A 24,633-nucleotide genomic window follows, 5' to 3' on the forward strand; every position below is an offset into this window, starting at 1 on the left:
AACATGCTAAATGAACGAAGCCAGTCACAAAAGACCATATATTACATGATTTCATTTATATGAATTTTCTAGAATAGGCACATTTATATAGACAGTAGGTTAGTGGTTGCCTAGCACTAGGGGAAATGGGGCAATAGTGGGGTGACAGTTAAAAGGCACAGGGTTTATTTTGGGGGCAATAAAAATGTTCTGATATTGATTTTGGTGATGGTTGCACAACTCTGAATATACTAAAGACCCCTGAACTATACATTTTAAATGAGTGAATTGTATGGTATGTGAATTATATCTCAATATATTCAGTGTAGTTTAAAAAACTACACTGAATATATACTGACAACTGCTCATGTAATTGTTTTTATTTTTATCACTCTATGTGGTAAGGCAATTTTATTCAATCCTTATGTTTTAAAAGATTAAAATGTAATTAGGTTATGTACACTTTGGGGCATTGTGCAATACATTTGGCTCAACAAATTATTGTGGAAGTTCCTAAAATGGAAACATGAAAATTAACCAAGAGAATTTAATGGTGAGTTTGATAGCAACCTTTCCAACAACTACAGATAAAATGTGAAGTATTAGCCAAAGAAAATAGTAGTAGATTTGATAATGTTACATTAAGAAGGATATAAACTGGAAAAATATGTTGCAATATTCAAAGGTAAAGGGTGGTAAGCTTAAACAGAGTACTAAAGAGTAGGATATTAATTTTTCCCCCAAGGTTGCAAATACAGATAGGACTATGAAAGCAAAACTTAAAACCTTCTTACTCAGTCTAAGATCTATACTGAAAAAGAAAAAAGGATTAATGTAAAATAAAAATGGGGATATAAGTATACAAAGATCAGATAAAAGTATCAATCCCAAAGTATCATAAATTGATTTGTTTATGTAAAACATATTGGCAAGTTGTACATAAAAATTGTATGTGTCTTTCATTGACTCATTCTTGGATGCCTACCATATGTCTGGAAATGTGTTAGTACAACAGGAAAACAATACTGGATAATCCAGATATGATCCCTACCCTCACACCCTTTATAGTCTAGTTTATGGTTTAAAGTTTAACTGCCTTTTGCATCAGTATTTCACATATACCCAGAATCCTGGCAAATTAATTGCCACTATTCAAACATAAAAACAAAAATCTCTCCAAAATATTTATGTAGGAGGGAAAAATTAAAGTTAAAAAGTTGAAGAAATAATTTCCTTCCCTTAATATTCAGTCAAATTATTTTGTAGATTAAATTAAGGTGTAAATTATCTGCAGTGAAGTGCACAAACCTTAGGTGGACAGCTTGGTCAATTTTACACAGATATATAAACCCATGTAATGACTACCATATCAAGACATAGAACTGTTCCCTGATGACTACTTTGGACAGTGGTTTGCTAGATAATGACACTGCCGGGTTTCTTGCATGACCCTATGTATCTCCTAGGGATTTAGACAGAAGATTTTGTAAAAAGCAAGCCAATTAATAATGGCCAATCATTCCATAGAAATAAAATCACATCTAGATGATTAATCATCTCTTTGTAGAAGGTCCTGGACTAATTTCTAAGAAAGGGAAAAATAGGAGGAAGAAGAAGAGAAGGAAGCAGAACAGGTTCCTGCAGATAAGACAAATATAAGTGGTAAATAAGATAGACCTTACAGGGGGAATGGTGTTGATTCTCTCCGTATTTATTTTGGAGGGAGAGTGAGTAGAGAAAATTATTACCATAAGTCAAGTGACCAGAACACATCAAGCTGTACCAAGGAGCAGCATAAAGTGCACCTAAAAGAATCAGAGAAGAGCCTAAAACGCATGGAATAATTGGTCTGTTCCATCTATCCATCTAATTATTGACCATTTTCATTGTCATGGAAAAAAAAAATGTACCAACCTATGAAAATAATCCTGTATCTGTCTTCTGACCTACTTTCCATATCTACTTCTTTTCAATTTAATCTTATGTTGTTGCATATCTGCATTATTTCCATAAACTATACCGTTTTTCCTAAAACAAAGTAGGGTTAAAAAAAAAAAAAAGGATATAATTCTTTGTCCTATCAAATACTGGAGCTCTCTAAACTTAAAGGTACCTGAAGAAAGACAAGTACGTGATGGACAGACATCTAGACAACTAGAAATCATGCAACTTTGTGAGAGTTAAGATTGTAGTATATGTCTGTTCTTATATTTCTCTCATTCTGCTACTCCGATGTACAATATAAGCCCAAGTACTATTAAGTTTAAAGTTAGCAAATAGCAACAAAAGGACAAACATACGTGGAAACCAATGGGCAGCCTAAGGAGGGGCATACTGATGGCAGCTTGCCACAAAAATCATCAGACTTGTAGGTGGGAGCAATCCTTACAGGATAGTTATCATCCATCCTGCTCACCCCAGGTCTCCCCCATGCTGCCTTATCCTGCTTAAGTTCCCCGAGTTGCCAAGAAGCAGAATCTACTGTTGGTCAGGACACTCTGAGACATCTCCAGGAACACTACTTCAAAAATAAAGATAATTACTATGTCTCTTCCCAATCTCATTTCCTTAAACCACGCCTGGTGGTTCTCAGACCCTTCAGAGGCCAGTGACTGACCTCTGTGCTTCATTTCTATTTTATCAGCATCTTTAAAATGTGGCACACAGAACAAACCCAAGACCCTGATATACTAGGACTGGGGCGGAAGGTACCAGAACTGTAATTTTCCATGTTTATGACACAATATTTCTATTAATATAAGCTTAGATTCAACTGGCTCATTTAAGCTGATGATCCACTAAAACTCCCAAGATCACTACCGCCGCCCCCCCCCCCCACAGGAACTGTGGCTTAGGCTGACCTCCCTTATCCTTTACTAATCCAAATAATTATCTGATTTTAAATGAAAGACCTTATAATTATCTCTGCCAATTTTTACTTTCTTGGGTTTTACCTAGTACTTCAACTTGATAAGAATTTTTAATCATAACTCTAGGATTACATGGAATACACTATCCCTCCCACCTTTGGGTCACTGGTAAGCATGCCTTCCATATCTTTATGAAGCTCTCTGTAATAATAACAAATAGAACAGGACAGAATGCAAAGCTCTGTCACCCTTTACAAGCAATCTTTCTGCAGCCTGATAAGAATCTTTGAATATACAAGTACAGCCAATACAAACCCACCTAGCTCAAGAATCATCTGGTCTTGCATATCTCCGCCATCTTATGCTGAGGTATTATTTAAAAAGTGATGAGTCATTGTATTCTCTAGTCAACTTTATAAATGAGGAAATTAGATTAGTTAAGTATAATAACCTGTTGCTGTTAGGTGACACTGAGTCAGTTCTGGCTCATAGCGACCCTACGGAAAACAGAATGAAACTTTGCCTGGCCCTGCGCCATCCTCACAATTGTTGCTATGCATCATTGCAGCAACTGTGTTAGTCCATCTCATTGAGGGTCTTCCTCTCTCTCACTGACCCTGTACTTTCTCAAGCATGATGTCCTCCAGAGAGAGATCCCTCTGATAATATGTCCAAAGTATACGAGACGAATCTTTGCCATCCTCACTTCTAAGGAGCATTCTGGCTGTCCTCCCAAGACAGATTTGTTTGTTCTTCTGGCAGTCTATGGAATATTCAATATTCTTTGCCAACACTGTAATTCAAAGGCATCAATTCTTCTTCAGGCTTCCTTATTCATTGTCCGGCTTTTGCATGCAATTTGAGGTGACTGAAAATACCATGGCTTGAGTCAGCGTACCTTAGTCCTCAAAGTGCCATCTTTGCTTTTCAACATCTTGAAGAGTTCTTTTGCAGCAGATTCTCCCAATGTAATACCTACCAATAGCCACAATCTCTTTCTAATTCTCATTGACTGCATATTTCAAATTGAATCCTAGAGTTTTATTAGTAAAGAATATAGGGCTTACCAATCTGCTGTTTTTGGAATCTAAGAATTTGTGAGGACTAAAAAAAAAAAAAAAAAAAAAATTCATGGAAGACTATGCTCACTTCATCATTTTATGTTGATTGTTGCATTTTCAAGGCTAAATACCCATATTACTCATTTTGTAACACTGTCTTTAACTGTGGCATTAAATTATCTTCAGTGGACCTTGCTAGAAAGATTTCCCCTCAATTATCAAATTACTGAACTATATATAGTTAAACAGAGGTCTGCATGTTTCAAGTTATTTGCTATGAAAAGGCCAGTAACTAAAGATTGTAATTATTAGTCAATCTCTTTTTTTTTTTTTTTTTTAAAGCACCAATTACTTAACAGGGACAGGCAAATATACTTTAAGATCACAGAAAATTAAAGTAACAAGAAAAAGTGATAACCATGAGATATATTTGTAACTGACATTATTAATTTTTAAACATGTAAGAAATTGGTTCTTATTATCCAATGCTTTTCCTGAAAGCATCTCATCATTGATTATTAAGAGTCATCATTCCTGTAAATCTTCACATCTAAAAACTATTCACAGTCATTTTTAATTATTTTTCACAAAAACTCTTATCAAATCATTCAGTGCCACCATCCCTGCTTCTTTCCAGGTGTGGTAAATGACTCATACGCAATTCATAGAATTTTCACCAAAGCACACAGCAAGGTGCTGGTTGGATTCCCATATCGGCTTCTGGCTGCAGGAGAAGAGATCAAACCCAGGAGACAATAAAAAATACATTAAAATACAAAGGAGGAGAGATTGCAGCGTGAAGGTAGAGTGCCACCCCCAGAGTCAGGGTTTCAGAAATTTGCCACCTGAGGGCAAGGAGGCAACAAAGCAGCTCTCTGAACAAAAACAAGACGGCAGCTATGCAAAGCAGGAAAATGGTGAGCAATTTTAAGAAACCCAGCTATGGCTCCTCCTATCTGATAAATTAGACATTGACACAAGTGGTGACCTAGTCCTTGAGTTAGTGATTAATAGTTGAAGAGTTTAATTAGTAGTTTAAGGCTATTATGATGCCTTGGAGCCCTGGTGGCACACTGGCTAAGAGCTATGGCTGCTAACCAAAAGGTCAGCAGTTCAAATCTACCAGCTACTCCTTGGAAACCCTATGAGGCAGTTCTACTCTGTCCTACAGTTTGAATTGACTTGATGGCAATGGGTTTGGTTTTGGTTTTTCATGATGTCCTCGGGTGGTAGTGAAGGGGAAAAAGAATTATTGGATGGTGATCATTTAACCTAATAATACCCCAAATAGGCAAACTTGGGGTTCCACATAGAAGATGCTAGCACCATGTCTAGGTGTAATCTACTACCTGGAGGCAAGAACTGCTCTCCTCAGAATATGGAACTAAGCTCAACTTCCCTCCCCCACTGAGAGATGTCACTATTGGCTGGGTCTCATCTTTAGTCAAAATTCATTAGACATTGGCTGTATAATGTAATTGTAACAAACGTGGAAAGTTTAATTTCTTCCTTAGAAAAGACGAAAAATAAAAAATTTCACTAAAAGAGCTGGGAGCAATAAAGTTTCCAGAGAAAAATGACAGAGTAGATACAAAGTCCTGGCCTATTTCAATTTTTTTATTTTTATTTTTTTTTAATGGGCTCATTAAAGAACCTGTGCCCTGATTTGTGGGAAAACAAGGATTTCAGTCAAGGTGACCCATGTAAGAGAAAGGCAAGTGAAGCAAATGTCCCAGAAGAGCTAGGAAAGGCCATAATCTCCTCCGAGTTCATTGGTCACCACCTGTGAAGCTAATAGTTAGAAGAATCAGCCCGTAGTGTCTCCCAACAGATGGACCAAATGAATTAGTCACTACCCTTCCCATGATGCTGGGCATAAAATACTTTGGAGGGAAGGTGGTTAAGCACTGAATCCTGCCGAAACAGATCTGACATCTGCTTAATCTTATCCCTCAGCCTCCAACTCCATACTAGATATTTCAAATGGATAACAACTTGAAAGCTCCATGTGGACTTCTCTTTCATTATTATTATTTCAAATGCTAAATGTTACCTACTTGAGGATCTTGCCTTGGCTCCATGCCCTGGCAGAAGGCAAGATTTTTCAGCTAATAAAGGCCTGGAGGCTTTACAAGACCACAGGAGTTTTCAAAAATATTCCTACATATTCATAATAGTCCAATTAATAGATCCGATGCCAGACGAAAAGTGGCATTTTATGGGTTACTTTAAAAGGTACTAATGGGGTAACTTCTAAAGCTACTTTAAAACATGCAGCTATGGATCAATGCAAAATCCTGTTGCCTTTTGATCTTGGCTACGCATTCACTCTTCTGTAATAAACCAATCAGAAAAAACCTGGCATCTTTCTCTTCTGGAAAGATATTTGGCATTCAGGAAAGAAATTTAGGTTAAACATCTCTTAACTGTCCTTTCTGTAACAATTAAAAGCTTTTCCTTTGACTTACTGACACGGTCCACAACCTCACACAATGAAAGCAAGATAAATCTTTCCTGTGAGGCACATTATGTGCCCGTAGATAGATTAAAACATGCTTGCCCACACTGCGTTTGTACAGGCTTTCGGCTGCTGAAAAGCCCACAGAGGTACTGAAAGCAGAGCACCAGGTAAAGAGGGTGCAGTGGAAGCCTTGGTAACGATACTGCAGAATACAGGACCCTGTGCTCAGGGCGGTCACAGGCTTACTGTCTGAGAAAGCAGAGTCTTCACTTTCAAAATTCACGATCCTAATCAGGAGACAAGATGAACTATAAACATATTAGACAGAAGTTAACTAACACATATAAAAAAGTATATCTGTAATAGCAATTTCATATTAAAGCAGAACAAAAGCTATCAACCAGAAGAATGCAGTGCTTATTATACACAGGCCATGTTTTCAGTTATTATCTTTCAGATAGTCACCTTTGTAACAGCTTTTGAGTCACATTTTAAAAGTTTGGAAGCCCTTTACACACGTATTACGCACTGAATCCCTCTAACAATCCATGGGGAGGGCATTACCAGGATTCCCATTTTAGTACAAAAAAGGAAACAAGTTTCAGAATCTTCAGATGCTGCAGACATTTACAGACTGCCTACTACCTGCCAGGTACGGTGTGTTACTCATTTGATTTATGCAACAATTTTGTGAGATGTTATTTGCATTTCAGAGATTCTGAAATTAAAACTCAAAGAGGTTTAAGTGTTTAGCTGCAGACCACAAAGCTAGCACTACTGCCAGATCTGGAGCCCTTCCCAGGTCCCAGCACTCTTTCTGGGACACTAGTTTTTCACTTGGCTTACAAAAGTACATGGTCTGTGTTCCTCACCAAAATATCATCTGCCTTCCTGGGCCCAAACACAAAAGTGACAAGCGGATTTCTGTGTTTACTGTACATTTATATAAGCATGCTAATGCTGAAGAAAAAACAATGGTGGAGTAGATGATGCCAAAGTGACAGAATCTATAAACTCACCTGGAAAATGCTGCATGTAGGAAGTGTGAGAGGAGTAAGATCATCTTTGATAAAATGACAAAATGGAAGAAAGGAGCGGCGAGAGACTACATTTCCTAAAGCAAGGGCCATCCTAACTCAAGGATCAAGAAAAAAAGTGCCAGAATCAAGGGGGAAGAACAGTCAAGATTTTTGGCTAGCAGAGATCTGTCAAGTGGAAGATTCTTAAACTGTAAGGTAGGCAGTGAGAAGAGCACCATGAAATCAATAACTAAAGCAAAGTATAATACACTTTTTATCCACTATAGATGGGACTGCAAGTCTGTCAGCTAATAAAAGGGATTAATATATAAGATTAAAAACAAAAAAAACCTCAAAGATATGTATACAGGTAGATACACAGATAGATATATGTAGTTAAACTAAAAGTTTATAAATACACATTAATCGGCCAATCTCTTGATGTAGGATTGAGGAGTTTTCTTTGAGTGGGGTCTGAAAATTCTGTCTTATATAAACAGCAGCCTTAATAGATTATCTATGGTCACCACCTATGAGCAAGAATCCAAACACTTGCAACAGTTAGAGACCAGAGCCCTTCTAGAGTCTTATGATTTTTTCCGTCTACCTAATTTGAGAGGAAATTGTTTCAAGGGACCCCACCCTTCAGGTTTTTGTAGCATTCAACTTAGTTTTCATAGAAACAATAACATTATTGGTTTACAAAACATTGAATTGACTGAAGTAATTAAAGGTTGTTGTTGTTAGGTGCTGTCAAGTCAGTTCTGACTCAGAACGACCCTATGTACAACAGAATGAAACACTACCCAGTCCTGTGCCAGCCTAACAATCTTTGTTATGCTTGAGCCCATTGTTGCAGCCATTGTGTCAATCCACATTATTAAAGATCTTTCTCATTTTCGCTGGCCCTCAACTTTACCAAGCACGATGTCCTTCTCCAGGGAATGATCACTCCACATAACATGTCCAAAGTATATGAGATGTAGTCTCACCATCCTTGCTCCTAAGCTGCATTCTGGTTGTACTTCTTCCAGGCCAGATTTATTCATTCTTTTGGCAGTCCACGATATATTCAATATTCTTCGCCAACACCACAATTCAAAGGCATCAATCCTTCTTCGGTCTTCCTTATTCATTGTCCAGCTTTCACATGCATATGAGGTGAATGAAAACACCATGGCAAGGTGACATCTTTGCTTTTCAATACTTCAAGGAGGCTTTTTTTTTGCAGCAGATCTGGCCAATGCAATGCATCTTTTGATTTCTTCATTGCTTCTTCCACGGGTGTTGATTGTGGATGCAAGTAAAATGAAATCCTTAACAACTTCAATCTTTTTTCCTTTTTCATGATGTTGCTTATTGGTCCAGTTGTGAGGATTTTTGTTTTCTTTATGTTGAGGTTTAATCCATGATAAAGGCTGTGATCATTCATCTTCATCAGTGTTTCAAGTCCTCTTCACTTCCAGTAAGCAAGGTTGTGTCATCTGCATAAAGCAGGTTGTTAATGAATTTTCCTCCAACCCTGATGCCCCATTCTTCTTCACATAGTCCAGCTTCTCTGGTTATGTGTTCAGCACACAGATTGAATAGGTATGGTCAAAGGACACAACCCTGACACACACCTTTCCTGACTTTAAACCATTCAGTATCCTCTTGTTCTTTCAAATAACTGCCTCTTGATCTATGTACAGGTTCCTCATGAGCACAATTAAGTGTTCTGGAATTCCTATTCTTCACAATGTTATCCATAATTTATTAAGACCCAGAGTTGAATGCCTTTGTATAGTCAATAAAACACAGGTAAACATCTTTCTGGCGTTCTCTGCTTTCAGCCAGGATCCATCTGATATCAGTAATGATATCTCTGGTTCCACGTCCTCTTCTGAATGTGGCTTGAATTTCTGGCAGTTCCCTGTTGATATAATGCCGCAGCCACTTTTAAATGATCTTTGGCAAAATTTTACTTGCATGTGATATTAATGATATTCTTCAATAATTTCCACATTTCACTGGATCACCTTTCCTGGGAATAGGTATAAATATGGATTTCTTCCAGTCAGTTGGCCAGGTAGCTGTTTCCCAAATATCTTGGCATAGATGAGTAAGTGCTTCCAGCACTATATCCATTTGCTGAAACATCTAAATTTGTATTCTGTCAATTCCTAGACCCTTTGTTTTTCACCAATGCCTTCAGTGCAGCTTGGACTTCTTCCTTCAGTACCATCGGTTCCTGATTATATGCTACCTCCTGAAATGGTTGAACATTGACCAATTCTATTTGGTATAGTGACTCTATTCCTTCCATCTTCTTTTGATGCTTCCTGTGTTGTTTTAATATATTTCCCATAGAATCCTTCATTATTACAATTCGAGGCTTGAATTTTTTCTTCAATTCTTTCACTAAAGTCAAAGATGAAGAAACTGAAGATTTTTACCAACTTCTGCAGTCTGAAATTGATCAAACATAAATCAGGACGCATTGATAATTACTGCTGATTGGAATGTGAAAGTTGGAGACAAAGAAGAAGGACCGGTAGTTGGAAAAGATGGTCTTGGTGACAGAAACGATGCCAGAGATTGAATGACAGAATTTTGCAAGACCAATGATCTCTTCATTGCAAATACCGTTTCTCGCCAACAGAAGTTGCAACTATACACGTGGACCTTGCCAGATGGAATACACAGGAATCAAATTGACTACATCTGTGGAAAGAGATGATGGAAAAGCTCAATATATCATCAGTCAGAATAAGGCCAGGGGCTGACTGTGGAACAGACCATCAATTGCTCATATGCAATTTCAAGTTGCAACTGAAGAAAATTAGAATAAGTCCACAAGAGCCAAAGTACAACCTTCAGCATATCCCACCTGAATTTAAAGACCATCTCAGTAATACATTTGATGCGTTGAACACTAATGACCAAAGACCAGACGAGTTGTGGAATGACATCAAGGACATCACACATGAAGAAAGCAAGTGGTCATTAAAAATACAGGAAAGAAAGACTAAAATGGATGTCAGAAGAAACTCTGAAACTTGCTCTTGAACACTGAATAGCTAAACAAAAGGAGAAGTGATGCAGTCAAAGAGCTGAACAAAAGATTTCAAAGGGCAGCTCAAGAAGACAAAGTAAATTATACGTAGAACTGGCATATCTGTGTGGGAATAAATAACTACATTGTTTAATGGAGAGTGCTATTATCAGTGGATGCCATTAATTGAACTTTTGGTTCCAGCACATGTAGAGTTCCATAGGGCTGGGTAGAAAGTCAGCTGTACAGGACCCTGAAACATGCATATTCTATTAAGGGCATTCCCAGAGCTAGAGACAGGAGGGAATCCATCAATTTATATTTACATAAGTCTTAAAAAAAAGTCTTAGGATGGCTTAATAAGATTTCAAAGTACATGCGCTAAAGCTGTGTATAGAAGATGGCTGTGATGATACTTTCTTTTCTAACCTTTTTTTTAAACTTATCGTTGCTATCTTCAATTTTTTTTTCTTTTAATAGACTCGACTCCCACAAGTGATAAATTATACTTGGTTACAATTTTTGTTGTACAGAATAATCATGTCTTTTGTTAAACTACCTTCAGAAATGCTTCAATGGGTATCATTAAATATATATTTGAGACTAGAAGTACCAAGATAGGAAGTAATAAGTAAGATGCTAATTCCTGGGGGGAACAAACTATATCCCCTATGCCCTGTTTCTCTCAGCATAAGTGATATAACTTCAGTTTAACTCCCCTGGTGGTTAGGAGCTTAAATCTTTTGTATTTTCTCATTCATTCTTCTACATATAAAATAAACATTTAATCATATGATTGCAGATATCCAAATGTGATGGCATAATAATGTTTACCAACCAAATTAAGGTTATTACTTAAAGATAATCTGTCTTGATAATTATTCAACTTGAGGAAACAGTTGGGGGGGGAGGGAACAGTTCCCTTTATACAGTCTACAAGTGGTCTTTTATCAGTTCCAATAATTTCAAGTGCACATATAAACATTAGAGGGAATATAATCATATTTTATGATCACAAAGACAGCAAAAACAAGGTGGTCGTATAACCTTCATGTTATCATGCCTCTGCACAGTCCCTATAGGAAATAGGGAGGCAGAAATTTCTTTCACTTCAACATCCTGTTATTGAAATTTCTCTGAAAACTATTTGCTTTTTTAAAATACAGAAGCGAATGTTTTTGGATTTTAGACTCTGGCATCCCCCTGCTGTCTCCATAAAAGATTAATTTGTGGTCCTTGCCTCCCCTTTGTTATTTTTGTGGTTTAATACTCCCCATGGTGGAATCAATAAAAAATTGAAAAAAAAAAAAATCTTTCTGTAGGAGTTTTCAGGAACTCCACACTCCTTGGCTAGCTTACATGCTCCAGCACAAAGGTAAGGGCTGGAAAGGCAGAAGGAAACCCTGGTGGCGTAGTGGTTAAGTGCTACAGCTACTAACCAAAAGGGCAGCAGTTCGAATCCACCAAGCGCTCCTTAGAAATTCTGTGGGGCAGTTCTACTCTGTGCTATAGGGTCACTATGAGTCAGAATTGACTCGATGGCAGTGGGTTTGGCAAAGGCAGATAAAACGCAATCCAGTCTATACGACTTGCTTACTTTGGCTTCCAATGTATCCCAGGATATTGTTACACAAACTTATTTGCAAAAGGGCAGCTTATACCCTGAACTGTGTGCTGCTGAGAGGGTCAAGACGTGTCTGTTTATAGAGTGAGCTCCCCCTCCTCTTTATGGCCTGTTTACTCCATCCCCAAAAAGTGGAGGACACAAAAATCACATCTCCAGATCACTCAGCTGTATTTATAGTTTAGACTCCCTTAACTATAAATATATAACACATAAATACATATATACAAATATAAATACATCTCTGCACTATTTAACTCAACATTTGTTGAGTGTCGGTAAATGCCAGGCACTATGCATTTTTTTTTTTTTATGCATAGACTTGAGAAATCAGATACTTAAGAGGCAATGTCTGCCCTGAAAACACTCCACTGATCAGGAAAGAAACAGTTTAACAGGACAGAATAACTACTATAGTCCAAGTATGCATAAACTGTTCATGGAGGGAGCACAAAGGAGAGAGGAATTAATTAGGGTAGGAAGATTATTCAGAAAAGCTTCAAAGAAAAGGTGAAAGGTAACCAGGTCAAAAAGGACCAAGAGTATATCACTGGGGCATAAAATAGCACGGAACGGCCAAGAAACCAAGGATTTCTAATATTTTTGGGTGACTAAAGTAAAATAGGAGCCCTGGTGTCACAGTGGTTAAAGTGCTCGGCTGCTAACTGAAAGGTCAGCAGTTCGAACCCATCAGTAGTTCCTTGGGAAGAAGATGTGGCAGTCTGTTTCCATAAAGATTACAGCCTTGGAAACATTGTGAAGCTGTTCTACTCTGTCTTATAGGGTTGCTATGAGTCAGAATCGACCACAGCAATGGGTTTAAAGTAAAATAACCAGATGCCATTGCACTGATTCCAACTCATGGCAACCCATGTGTTTCAGACCAGAACTGTGCTCCGAAGTTTTTAATGGCTAATTTTTTAGAATAGACTGCCAGGCCTTTCTCCCTGACGTGCCTCTGAGTGAACTTGAACCTCCAACCTTTTAGTTAGCAGCCGAGTGTGTTAACTGTTTATACCACACAGGGGCTAAAGAATGAGGGAGAGCAAATAAAGATGAAGGTGGAAAGGTCAGATTGAAAAAGAAAACATTAAAAGCAAGGCTCTAAAAATTAGTCACTTTTGAAGGATGCTAGGGCACAAACTCATTCTTTTGCAGACTGGTAAATAAAGGGAAAGAATCAAACACTTACATCTTTTCTATATAAATTGTGCTACTAGTTAAACAAAACGGAAATGAATGGGGGAATCTCTCTTTATAAATGAGATCCAGCTAATAAATGAAGAAAGGATGATGGAGTAAAAACACCTTCCAATTCTCAGCTCCTAATGAATTAATGCATACAGGCATGGAGCATCAATGGGTGCTAACATCCCCAAAAGAGAACCTTGCCATATAGGCTTCCTGAAGAAAGAACACAACTCTACCCAAGCAATAGTATTGTCAAAAACAAAACAAAACAACTTGACCTGAATCTGATCATGCCTCTGACTACTAATCTACAGGAAATACACCACCAAGATACTACAAACAAAATCCAAACAGAAATTCTATAAGATGAACTTGAATGACATTTTCACAAATTGCAAGATGTGGATCTCATTCAGATCCAACTCAAACAAACAAAAAGAAACGAAAATTTATGACATTTTGATTCTATTAGAAAGACTTGCCAAGTAGCTAGATATCTGACGATATTAAAAATCATTAATTTGTTTGATAAACCAAAAGCTAAGAAGTTCCCTGAACACAACCATACACTTTGAGGGACAGAGGAGCTGAGGGCAGGGTCTGAGGACCATGGTTTCAGGGGACATCTAGGTCAAGTGGCATAACAAAGTTTATTAAGAAAATATTCTACATCCTACTTTGGTCAGTGGCATCTGGATTTCTTAAAAGCTTGTGAGCAGCCATTTATATGCATTATTTCATCCCAACCCACTTGGAGCAAAGGAGAATAAAGAACACCAAAGACACAGGGAAAATATTAGCCCAACAGACAAAAGGGCCACATAAACTAGAGATTCCATCAGCTCGAGACCAGAGGAGCTATATGGTGTCCAGCTACCACAAACAACCGCCCTGACAGGGAACACAGCAGAGAGTCCCTGGCGGAGTGGGAGAAAAGTGTGCAGCAGAACTCAAATTCATGTAAAAAGACCATACTTAATGGTCTGCCTGAGACTGGAGGAACCCCTGAGGCCACGGCCCCTGGAGTCTCTGTTAACTCAGAGCTAAAACCATTCCTGAAGCTCACTTTTCAGACAAAGATTAGACTGGACCATAAAACATAATACTCGCAAAAAATGTACTTCTTAGTTCAAGCAGATAGGAGACCAAATGGGCAGCTCCTGTCCGGAGGTAGGATGAGAAGGCAAGAAGGGACAGGAGCTGGTTGGGTGGACACGGGAAACCCGAAGTGGAAAGGGGGAGTGCGCTATCACATTATAGGGATTGCAGTGAGTGTCACATGACAATTCGTGTGTAAATTTTTGTATAAGAAATTAACTTGAGCTGTAAACTTTCACCTAAAGCACAACAAAAATAAATAGCAAAGAATTATTATTAATTTGTTTAAATGCGCGGTTTTAATGGTTATTTTAGTTGTGTTTTTTTTTTAAAATTCTTGTCATTTAGAAATGCATATTGAAATGGCTATGAACTAAATAATATGACGTCTTGGATTTGATTATAAATAATGTTGAGGGTGGGAGATGAAAGAAGATTGGCCATGAGTTAATAATTGCGGAATCTGAGTGATGGATAAACAGAGGATTTGTTACACTATTCTGTTTATTTTGTAGTGGATTTGACATTCTCCATAACAACAAAAAAGCAATGCTAAAGAGAATTTGGTATTTACCCACATGGGACCTGGGGTTTTGTGAGGAGGCAGTTCTTCAGACAAGCCTGGCAGCCATGTCTTCCCCATTCTTCTCCCTGACAACATCTTTGGTCTTCAGGAACAAACCAGCCTACATATCACCCCTCTACAACCCACCCCCGCCCCAACACATGAAGCCTAAAGGTTTGCCTAAACGTCAGTGGGATTACAAGGAATACAACTCCAGGTGAGACACGAAGATGTCTGAACACCCCCTTGTCAGGCGGTCAGGTGGGAAAATTTCCATGTAACAGGTGATGTTGGCTGAGGGTATAAAACAGTTGGGGGAGGGATCTTTCTGTCTCCTCGGCTATGGTGCTAATGGGCAGCATGTGTAGCATAAGCTTACAGCTCACCTAACTGGACTTACCTGGCCAGGGGGAGACCAGCAGAAGGTAGGCTCCCATCATGTCCCTCACCCATGATACCAGATGAAGGGCTTGGTAGAAGATTTTTATATCTTTTATATCCACCAGGACACTTTCCAGAAGCCAGCGGGAGGACTAGCATGTTGTGTAAGTATCCCATTTCAGTCCCTCACCCACAACACAAAGTGGGATGTATATGGAAGAGTCATCATCTCCACCTGTACAGCTTTTGAGTCAGCGGGAGCTGCTCTGTGTGTTGTATACTATCTGCTTCTTATTGTAGGCAATAAAAGCTACTTTCCATATGCTAACGTACATTTCAGGCTCTGACTGGAATTATGGAGCAATCCATATTAGCTATTACTTCTCTTTTTCTAATGGCATCCTGGCTCTCTAGAAATCAGGGACCACCTGTGAGTATACTGTAGCTTTGTTGTGTTGTCTCTCAGGTTTTGAAACAACGGGGTGCGTTATTAAAATGACAACATTTAAGATAGTGTTTTGAAAATGACCCATAACATCATCATTTTAATGAAATATTTTATATCGTTCCGTATATTTCCTTCCAGAATTTGTCTGTGTTTTAGATAGTAATGTAGGGAAAGGCCTGGGAGAGGGAAGAGAGAGGAGGCAGGAAGAACAGCTTGAAGTTACCAACCTCAACAGAGCTGGGTGATAAAGAACCAAATTAAAATCCAAGCAGCGGTGGAGAACAAGAAAAAGGGACAAATTCACATACCTCTTAGGAACAAACTTAACAAAGCATTGTAACCAACTAGAATGGGATTTGAGGGAAAAGAAAGAACTTTCACGGTACCAATCACTATCTAAAATTATACATCTGCTCTTACGAAAGGTAAGCTCTGTGCCTATCTTATTCACTGTTTTATCTGCAGTGCCAAACTCATAACAGACCTTCAATAAATATTTGTTCAAAAATATATCTAGTAATAACACCAACATTTCCAGCTAAGGCTAATAAATAGGTTGAATACCTATTATCCTAACTAGGAAACACAGGCAGATGTTTTGGGATAATAGGTGGAGCTAAATCAGTAAGGGACTGTGCTACCAATATTGCCCATTATCTAAATCAGGAAAATGATTTGCCTTCACAGAATACAATTCAAAAAATTACCAAAGAAAATGATGTCTTTGTTTCATGATGTAATTACAAACAAAGTTTGCCTAAACTCATACTGAAATAGCACTGTTCGCATCTTATCTCTTGAAGCAACAGTATTATTAAAATCCATATTTTCTGGTCTACTGGTAGTGAACCCGACTAGTCTTTTGATTCCCAGTGTATGCTCTTCTGAACTCCTCTCCTCTCACCCACCTGGAGTCACAAAGATAATTTAATAGCTAGGTATGTGTATGCTCCAGGACAGAGAGTCTTGCCTTCTTCAGATCCTTCACGAGCACAACCTTTAGATAACACAGTACAGTGGATGGGAGTCCTTACAGCAACACTGGTATATCCCTTGCCCCTGTTGTTGTTAGTTGCCATTGAGTCAGTTCTGACTCATGGCAGCCCCATGTGTGCAGAGGAAAACTGCTCCATAAGGTTTTCAAGGTTATGACCTTTTGGAAGCAGATCGCCAGGCCTATCTCCCAAGGTGCCTCTGGGTAGGTTTGAACCATGAACCTTCTGGCTAGTAGTCGAATGTTTAGGAACTCCATTCCTTGCGCCTAGTATGAAGTATATGAAGCAACCTAATAAGACAAATCCCCACGGATAGACTCTAAGGCATCATGGCTTTCCAATAGTTTCTGTAATTCTGCCTCTTAGAAAATGATGTTAAGGCATGTGAGACATGACCCAGTCAGCATTTTGGTAATCATGGCCAGGTCTCCTTGCACCCATTATTCATGGTCAAGTATCCAAGTATTGTGGCTACATCTTATTTCTCATTCTTCTCCTATCACTGGACTGTGGCACCACTACCAGGAGGTCAGAGGAAGCCAGGCGGTGGGGAAAATTAACAGGGCTACTTTGAATTTTTTCTCAAAAAGGCATAATCAGTATCACAGTAATTTTTATTTGATGTGATTCCTCTCTCAACAAGGTTTAATCCATGTTCTGATACAAAAACCACAGGTTTTGGCATTAGACCTAGACTTGAATTCTGTCTCTGCCACTTTTACATCTGTAAGGTGAAAACAAAACCTATCTCACTCACCATGTGGATTAAATTAGAGGATACAGAGTGAAAGTGTTCATCACTGGCTCAGTATAAAGTACAATTCAGTAAGGCTTCCTTCATGCCCAATACCAGTTTGATAAATAACTGAAGGGATTAACTTATATGGTTGCTCTTCATTTTTAGTAAAGACAACACAGAGTTGTTTTATATTTGCCATCAGCTATTTTTTTCACTGTGCCTCCTTCTATAGAGAATGACTTCTTCTGCTACCCCACTCATCTCCACCAACTCACATCATTCTTCCCTCAGCTTTAATTATAATTTGGTACCACCTATACAGCCTGGTGGCACAGTGGTTAAGAGCCTGGCTGCTAAACAAAAGGTTGTAATTCGAATCCATCAGCCACTCCTCGGAAACCCAATGGGACAGTTGTACCCTATCCTATAGGTTCAGTACGCATTGGAATCGCCTCAACAGCAATGGGTTTGGTTTTGAGCTAGGAGCTCTAGTGGTCCAATGGTTAGGCATTCAGCTGCTAACCAAAAAGGTGGATGGTTCAAACCCACCCAGTGGCTCCATGCGAGAAAGACCTGGTGATTTGCCTCCAGAAAGATTTCAACCTAGGAAATCCTATAGGGCAGTTCTATTGTCACATGGTGTTGCCATGAATTAGAATCAATTCTACGGCACACAACAACAACATACCACCTAGTAAGTGCTTGCATATAGGAAGTACCTTCCTCATAAATATTTTTGAATGTCACGAAAGTTATTAACCCCCATGTGTCTGTCAGTTTATTATACTATGGGGGCTTGCGTGTCGCTGTGATGCTGGAAGCTATGCCACCGGTATTCAGATACCAGCAGGGTCACCTATGGAGGACAGGTTTCAGGTGAGCTTCCAGACTAAGATGGACTAGGAAGAAGGACCCGGCAGTCTACTTCTGAAAAGCATTAGCCAGTGAAAACCTCATGAATAGAAGTGGAACACCGTCTGATATAGTGCTGGAAGATGAGCCCCCCAGGTGGGAAGGCACTCAAAAGATGACTGGGGAAGAGCTGCCTTCTCAAAGTAGAGTTGACCTTAATGACGTGGATGGAGTAAAGCTTTCGGGATCTTCATTTGCTGATGTGGCACGACTCAAAACAAGAAGAAACAGCTGCAAACATCCATTAATAATCGGAACCTGGAATATACAAAGTATGAATCTAGGAAAACTGGAAATTGTCAAAAATGAAATGGAACATATAAACATCGATACCCTAGGCATTAGTGAGCTGAAATGGACTGGTATTGACCATTTTGAATTGGACAATCATATAGTCTACTATGCTGGGAATGACAACTGGAAGAGGAATGGTGTTGCATTCATCATCAAAAAGAACGTTTCAAGATCTATCCTGAAGTACAACACTGTCAGTGACAGGATAATATCCATACACCTACAAGGAAGACCCGTTAATACGACTATTATTCAAATTTATGCACCAACCACTAGGGCCCAAAATGAAGAAACAGAAGATTTTTATCAGCTGCTGCAGTCTGAAATTGATCAAACATGCAATCAAGATGCATTGATAATTACTGGTGATTGGAATGTGAAAGTTGGAAACAAGAAGGATCAGTAGTTGGACAACATGGCCTTGGTGACAGAAACAATGCTGGAGATGGAATGACAGAATTTTGCAAGACCAATGAGTTCTTCATTACAAATACCTTCTTTCACCAACATAAACTGCAACTATACACAAATGGACCTTGCCAGATGGAACACACAGAAATCAAATTGACTACATCTGTGGAAAGAGACAATAGAAAAGCTCAATATCACCAGTCAGAACAAGGCCAGGGACCAACTGTGGAACAGACCATCAATTGCTCATATGAAAGTTCAAGCTGAAACTGAAGAAAATCCGAGCAAGTCCACGAGAACCAAAATATGACCTTGAGTATATCCCACCTGAATTTAGAGACCATCTGAAAAACAGATGTGACGCATTGAACACTAGTGACCAAAGACCAGACGAGTTGTGGAAGGACATCACCCATGAAGAAAGCAAGAGGTCACTGAGAAGACAGGAAATAAAGACCAAGATGGATGTCAGAGGAGACTCTGAAATGTGCTCTGGAACATCGAGCAGCTAAAGAAAAGGAAGAATTGATAAAGTATGAACTGAAGATTTCAAAGGGCCTCTCGAGAAGACAAAGTATCATAATGACATGTGCAAAGAGCAGGAGATGGAAAACCAAAAGGGAAGAACACACTCAGTGTTTCTCAAACTGAAAGAACTGGAGAAAAAATTCAAGCCTCGTGTTGCAATAGTGAAGAATTCCATTGGGAAAATATTAAACGATGCAGGAAGCATCAAAACAAGATGGAAGGAATACACAGAGTCATTATACCAAAAAGAATTAGTCGATGTTCAACCATGTCAAGAGGTGGCATATGATCAGGAACCAATGGTGCTGAAGGAAGAAGTCCAAGCTGCTCTGAAGGCATTGGTGAAAAACAAGGCTCCAGGAATTGATGGAATATCAATTGAGATGTTTCAATAAACAGATGCAGCGCTGGAGGTGCTCACTCGTCTATGCCAAGAAATATGGAAGACAGCTTCCTGGCCAACTGACTGGAAGAGATCCATATTTATGCCTATTCCCAAGAAAAGTGATCCAACTTAATGTGGAAATTATAGAATATCATTAATATCACATGCAAGCAAAATTTTGCTGAAGGTCATTCAAAAACGGCTGCAGCAGTGTATCGACAGGGAACTGCCAGAAATTCAGGCCGGTTTCAGGAGAGGACGTGGAACCAGGGATATCATTGCTGATGTCAGATGGATCCTGTCTGAAAGCAGAGAATGCCAGAAGGATGTTTACCTGTGTTTTATTGAGTATGCAAAGGCATTCAACTGTGTGGATCATAACAAATTATGGATAACATTGTGAAGAATGGGAATTCCAGAACACTTAATTGTGCTCATGAGGAACCTTTACATAGATCAAGAGGCAGTTGTTCGGACGGAACAAGGGGATACTGATTGGTTTAAAGTCTGGAAAAGTATACATCTGGGTTGTATTCTTTCACCGTACCTATTCAATCTGTATGCTGAGCAAATAATCCGAGAAGCTGGACTATATGAAGAACAATGGGGCATCGGGATTGGAGGAAGACTCATTAACAACCTGTGTTATGCAGATGACACAACCTTGATTGCTGAAAGTGAAAAGGACTTGAAGCACTTACTAATGAAGATCAAAGACCACAGCCTTCAGTATGGATTACACCTCAACATAAATAATAAAAAACAAAAATCCTCACAACTGGACCAATGAGCAACATCATGATAAACGGAGAAAAGATTGAAGTTGTCAAGGATTTCATTTTACTTGAATCCACAATCAAAAGCCATGGAAGCAGCAGTCAAGAAATCAAAAGACGCATTCCATTGGGTAAATCTGCTGCAAAGGACTTCTTTAAAGTGTTGAAGAGGAAAGATGTCACCTTGAAGACTAAGGTGCACCTGACCCAAGCCATGCTATTGTCAATCGCATCATATGCATGTGAAAGCTGGACAATGCATAAGGAAGACAGGAGAAGAATTGACGCCTTTGAATTGTGGTGTTGGTGACGAATATTGAATATCCCATGGACTGCCCAAAGAACGAACAAATCTGTTTTGGAAGAAGTATAACCAGAATGCTCCTTAGAAGCAAGGATGGCGAGACTGGGTCTTACATATCTTGAACATGTTGTCAGGAGGGATCAGTCCCTGGAGAGGGATGTCATGCTTGGCAGAGTATAGGGTCAGCGGAACAGAGGAAAACCCTCAACGAGGTGGATTGACACAGTGGCTGCAACAATGAGCTCAAACATAACAACGATTGTAAACATGGCTCAGGACCAGGCAGTGTTTCATTCTGTTGTGCATAGGGTCGCTATGAGTTGGAATTGACTGGACGGCACCTAACAACAACAACAAAGTTACCAAAAATGTTACAGATAATTATGATTTCTTACAAAGAATTGTTACAATTAAACATATTTAGAAAAAAATTTTTAAATTACTCAAAATGACATGAATATTTACCATATTTAAAAAAAAAAGGAAAGAAAAATAGAAGGACCACCTAATAAAGCAAGGGTCAACAACTTATTATTATTTTTTAAAGTTCTATGATTCTAAACACTGAGGCCCCAAACCAAGGGAAATGTAGTAATTATTTATTGAAAGTAGTGTCTGAGGGCCCCATACACGCATTCTCCTCGAAAACTGAGAAAGTCAAGGAAATTTCCTTTTCTCCATGTCACTGACTGAATATTTCTCCCTACTCCAGCTCCCCACATCCCTTTCTTCTATGTCTTCAGAACACCAAGGCAAAGGTCTGTTGTCTTCAACCACTTAAATGACTGCTTCTTCATTTTCTTGTGCTAAATAAAAGGATCATTGACTTTATCTGGGAACATCTCACTGTGCAGTCACCTTTAGTGACCAAAAGAAACCCTAGAGGGGTGATTTTTCTTTGTGCACCTTGATGCTGCCTTGAACGTTTACAGTCATAAATTGTTACCCACTGAGAACAATTTCTCAAACGTAGTTAAATAATTACATAGACACCAAAAGAAAACCACCTTCTATTCGGGCCATTGCATTATCTTGCCTCCTAAATCAAGGAAAGCATAGCCTACATTTTGAATAATTGAGATTATAAAATGAAATTATAAAATGTAAGTACAACAATCAAAGAGAAGGAATCTCCTAATTGGAAGACACCATTTGTTATCTGGTGGCACCTTCTGGGAAAGCTTGATATTGCAGCTCAGCTCTGTTAAACATAAATTCCCATGCAAAAACAAGTGGGAAAAATTCTGGAAGCGGGGAAATAGTACTGATGACATATTTTAGTATTGTGTAATCCAGAACCACAAGAGTCTGTTTTATTGCAAATGAATATGTATAAGAAGTCTGAGGTTCCTGGATGTTTTACAAGTCTTCCTTCAGTTCTGGTTTGCATGCCAAATCCACTGGGGAGTAGAACCTGTCACTTCCCGAAGGCTGTTGGTAAAGCCCAAACCAATAGGTTAAAGAAATATGATTCATAGATAGGACACAGCAGTAATCCCAACTTCATAAAGTACATCTCTGTAATTATGAATTCATGAAAAGAAGTAAGATTTGCTTTACCTCCAAACTCACTACCAAGTCAGATAACACTGGGATCAAATCCCGGGTCCCTACCTTTTAAACATGGTCACCTTGATCACTTTGAGTTTCAATTTCCTCATTTTTAAAATGAGGATAATAATAGTACCTATTTCATAGAGTTGTTGCAAGGATTAAATGAGCTAAAACATGTAAAGTGCTTAGAAGAGAAAATGACACATAGTAAACACTCAAGAAAAGCTTAGCTACAGCTACAGCTATAAACCAAAAGACCAAACCCATTGCTGATGGGTCCATTCCAATTCATAGTGACCCTGTAGGACAGAGTAGAACCACCCCATAGGGTTTCTGAGAAGTAGATTCGAACTGCTGTCCTTTTGGTTAGCAGCCAAGCTCCTACAAAAAAAAAAAAAATCTTATAGGCATCCCTAAATCAGTTAACTCAGACTCAGGGCGACCTCATGTACGTTAGAATAGAATTGTGCTCCATAGGATTTCCAATGGCTGATTTTTCAGAAATAGATCACCAGGCCTTTCTTCCAAAGCACCTGTGTCGACCCAAACCTTGAACCTTTCGGTTTGCAACCAACCTCTTAAGGGTTTGCACTACCCAAAAACTCTAAGGCCTCCCTAGGGTAAGGCAAAGCTGGTCTTGCAAAGACTATTTTGAGTCACATCTTTGGCTTTCTGTCTAAAGATGACAGATGGGACAACTACATGAAAATCATGGGTCTTAGAGTAACAAACAGTAATCCACTGAAGAGGTGACACAGCTCTCTCAAATAAGGCTTATGGAATTTATTGAGAGACAGTGGCTTAATATATGTGGGTAAAAATATTAAGTTTTGGCCATTGTAAACAGCAAATAACCAATTCTGCAATGACAGGCCTCCTTTTCCATGACTCTCTGCCACCCAGTAGCTTCCAAAGAATGATTTAATGAAAAAACTGAAAAATCACATAAGCTTAGTATAGTACAAAAATAAGAAAGAGAAAGGGCCTCTAACCCTGTGTTTTGTTTGTTTGTTTGTTTGTTAAAGCTCCCTTTTAACTGTTTCAAATCCTTTTTTGGAATAAGTCAGGAATGTAGATGAATACATGACCAGCTGGCTGGCTAGGCTACACCCTCCTCCATCTGATCACATCTAATATAGGAAACAACAAAAAAAAATTAAAGAATGGGGTCAGCTGAACATATCTCCATGCACCCAACAAAGTCGACTTTCTCACAATTGTTTTAATGAATGTACAGCAGGGAGCTGAAGCCACCAGAGGAAGAATTGCAGCCCTGCAGGTATTTTTTACCTCCAGTTATAAAACACAGAGAATAGGAGCCCAGAATGAACTCCTCCCCACCCTGGAGAGCCAGGGCAGCCCTTTAATGAACGTCCTCTCCAGCTGCTCCCTCGCCATACTTACAGACTTTACAGCTCTTGCATGTGCTGGAATTACAAGTCATTAAAAAGCCACTTTGAAAACACAATAAAGACCTTCTTCTCTGGCTGTGACAACCTTCCCTCACATCAAAACCTAAGGCCAATGCTTCAACAGCAGGAGTTTATTGCCAGCGCCAGACAGTGTAAGCAGGGCAATGAACAGGGTGGGGTGGGAGGAAATGAGGCACAACAAAAGAGGGGAAGTTTTCTTTTTCCTTCTCCTTCCCCCCCTCCTTTTTTTTTTCTTTTTGAAAGAAACTTCTGCTAAGGTGGTTTGTAGTATTTATTCTGTATCTGAATTACCACCCCACCCCTGGAAAGAATGGCTACTATCTGATGAGATTGTGCCTTTCTCCCTTAAGAAAACACTTTGGTAAACCAAAATGGACTAAGGACCAGATTACCATCTCATTTCTCACACTGGCCACATTTTGCCAAATTTAGTCTGCCCATTTCCAAGACACTTTTAAATTCTCCACTTTTAAAGTACAATTGAATCTCTATAAAGCAAGGCAGAAAAGTGAAGGCAACTGTCTTATTTAGTGCTGCTATAACAGAAATAACCACACAATTGAATGGCTTT

At 38.9% G+C, this 24,633-nt stretch overlaps 1 protein-coding gene across 3 annotated transcripts in view; it reads right to left on the reverse strand.

Moving 5' to 3' along the window:
• The window catches only part of MLLT3 (MLLT3 super elongation complex subunit), a 298,768-nt gene that overhangs the window by 50,907 nt on the left and 223,228 nt on the right, over nucleotides 1–24,633 (reverse strand). The gene's annotated exons all lie outside the window — the stretch shown is intronic.

Source organism: Elephas maximus, chromosome 9, assembly GCF_024166365.1.
Source record: "Elephas maximus indicus isolate mEleMax1 chromosome 9, mEleMax1 primary haplotype, whole genome shotgun sequence".
Classification (NCBI taxonomy): Eukaryota; Metazoa; Chordata; class Mammalia; order Proboscidea; family Elephantidae; genus Elephas; species Elephas maximus.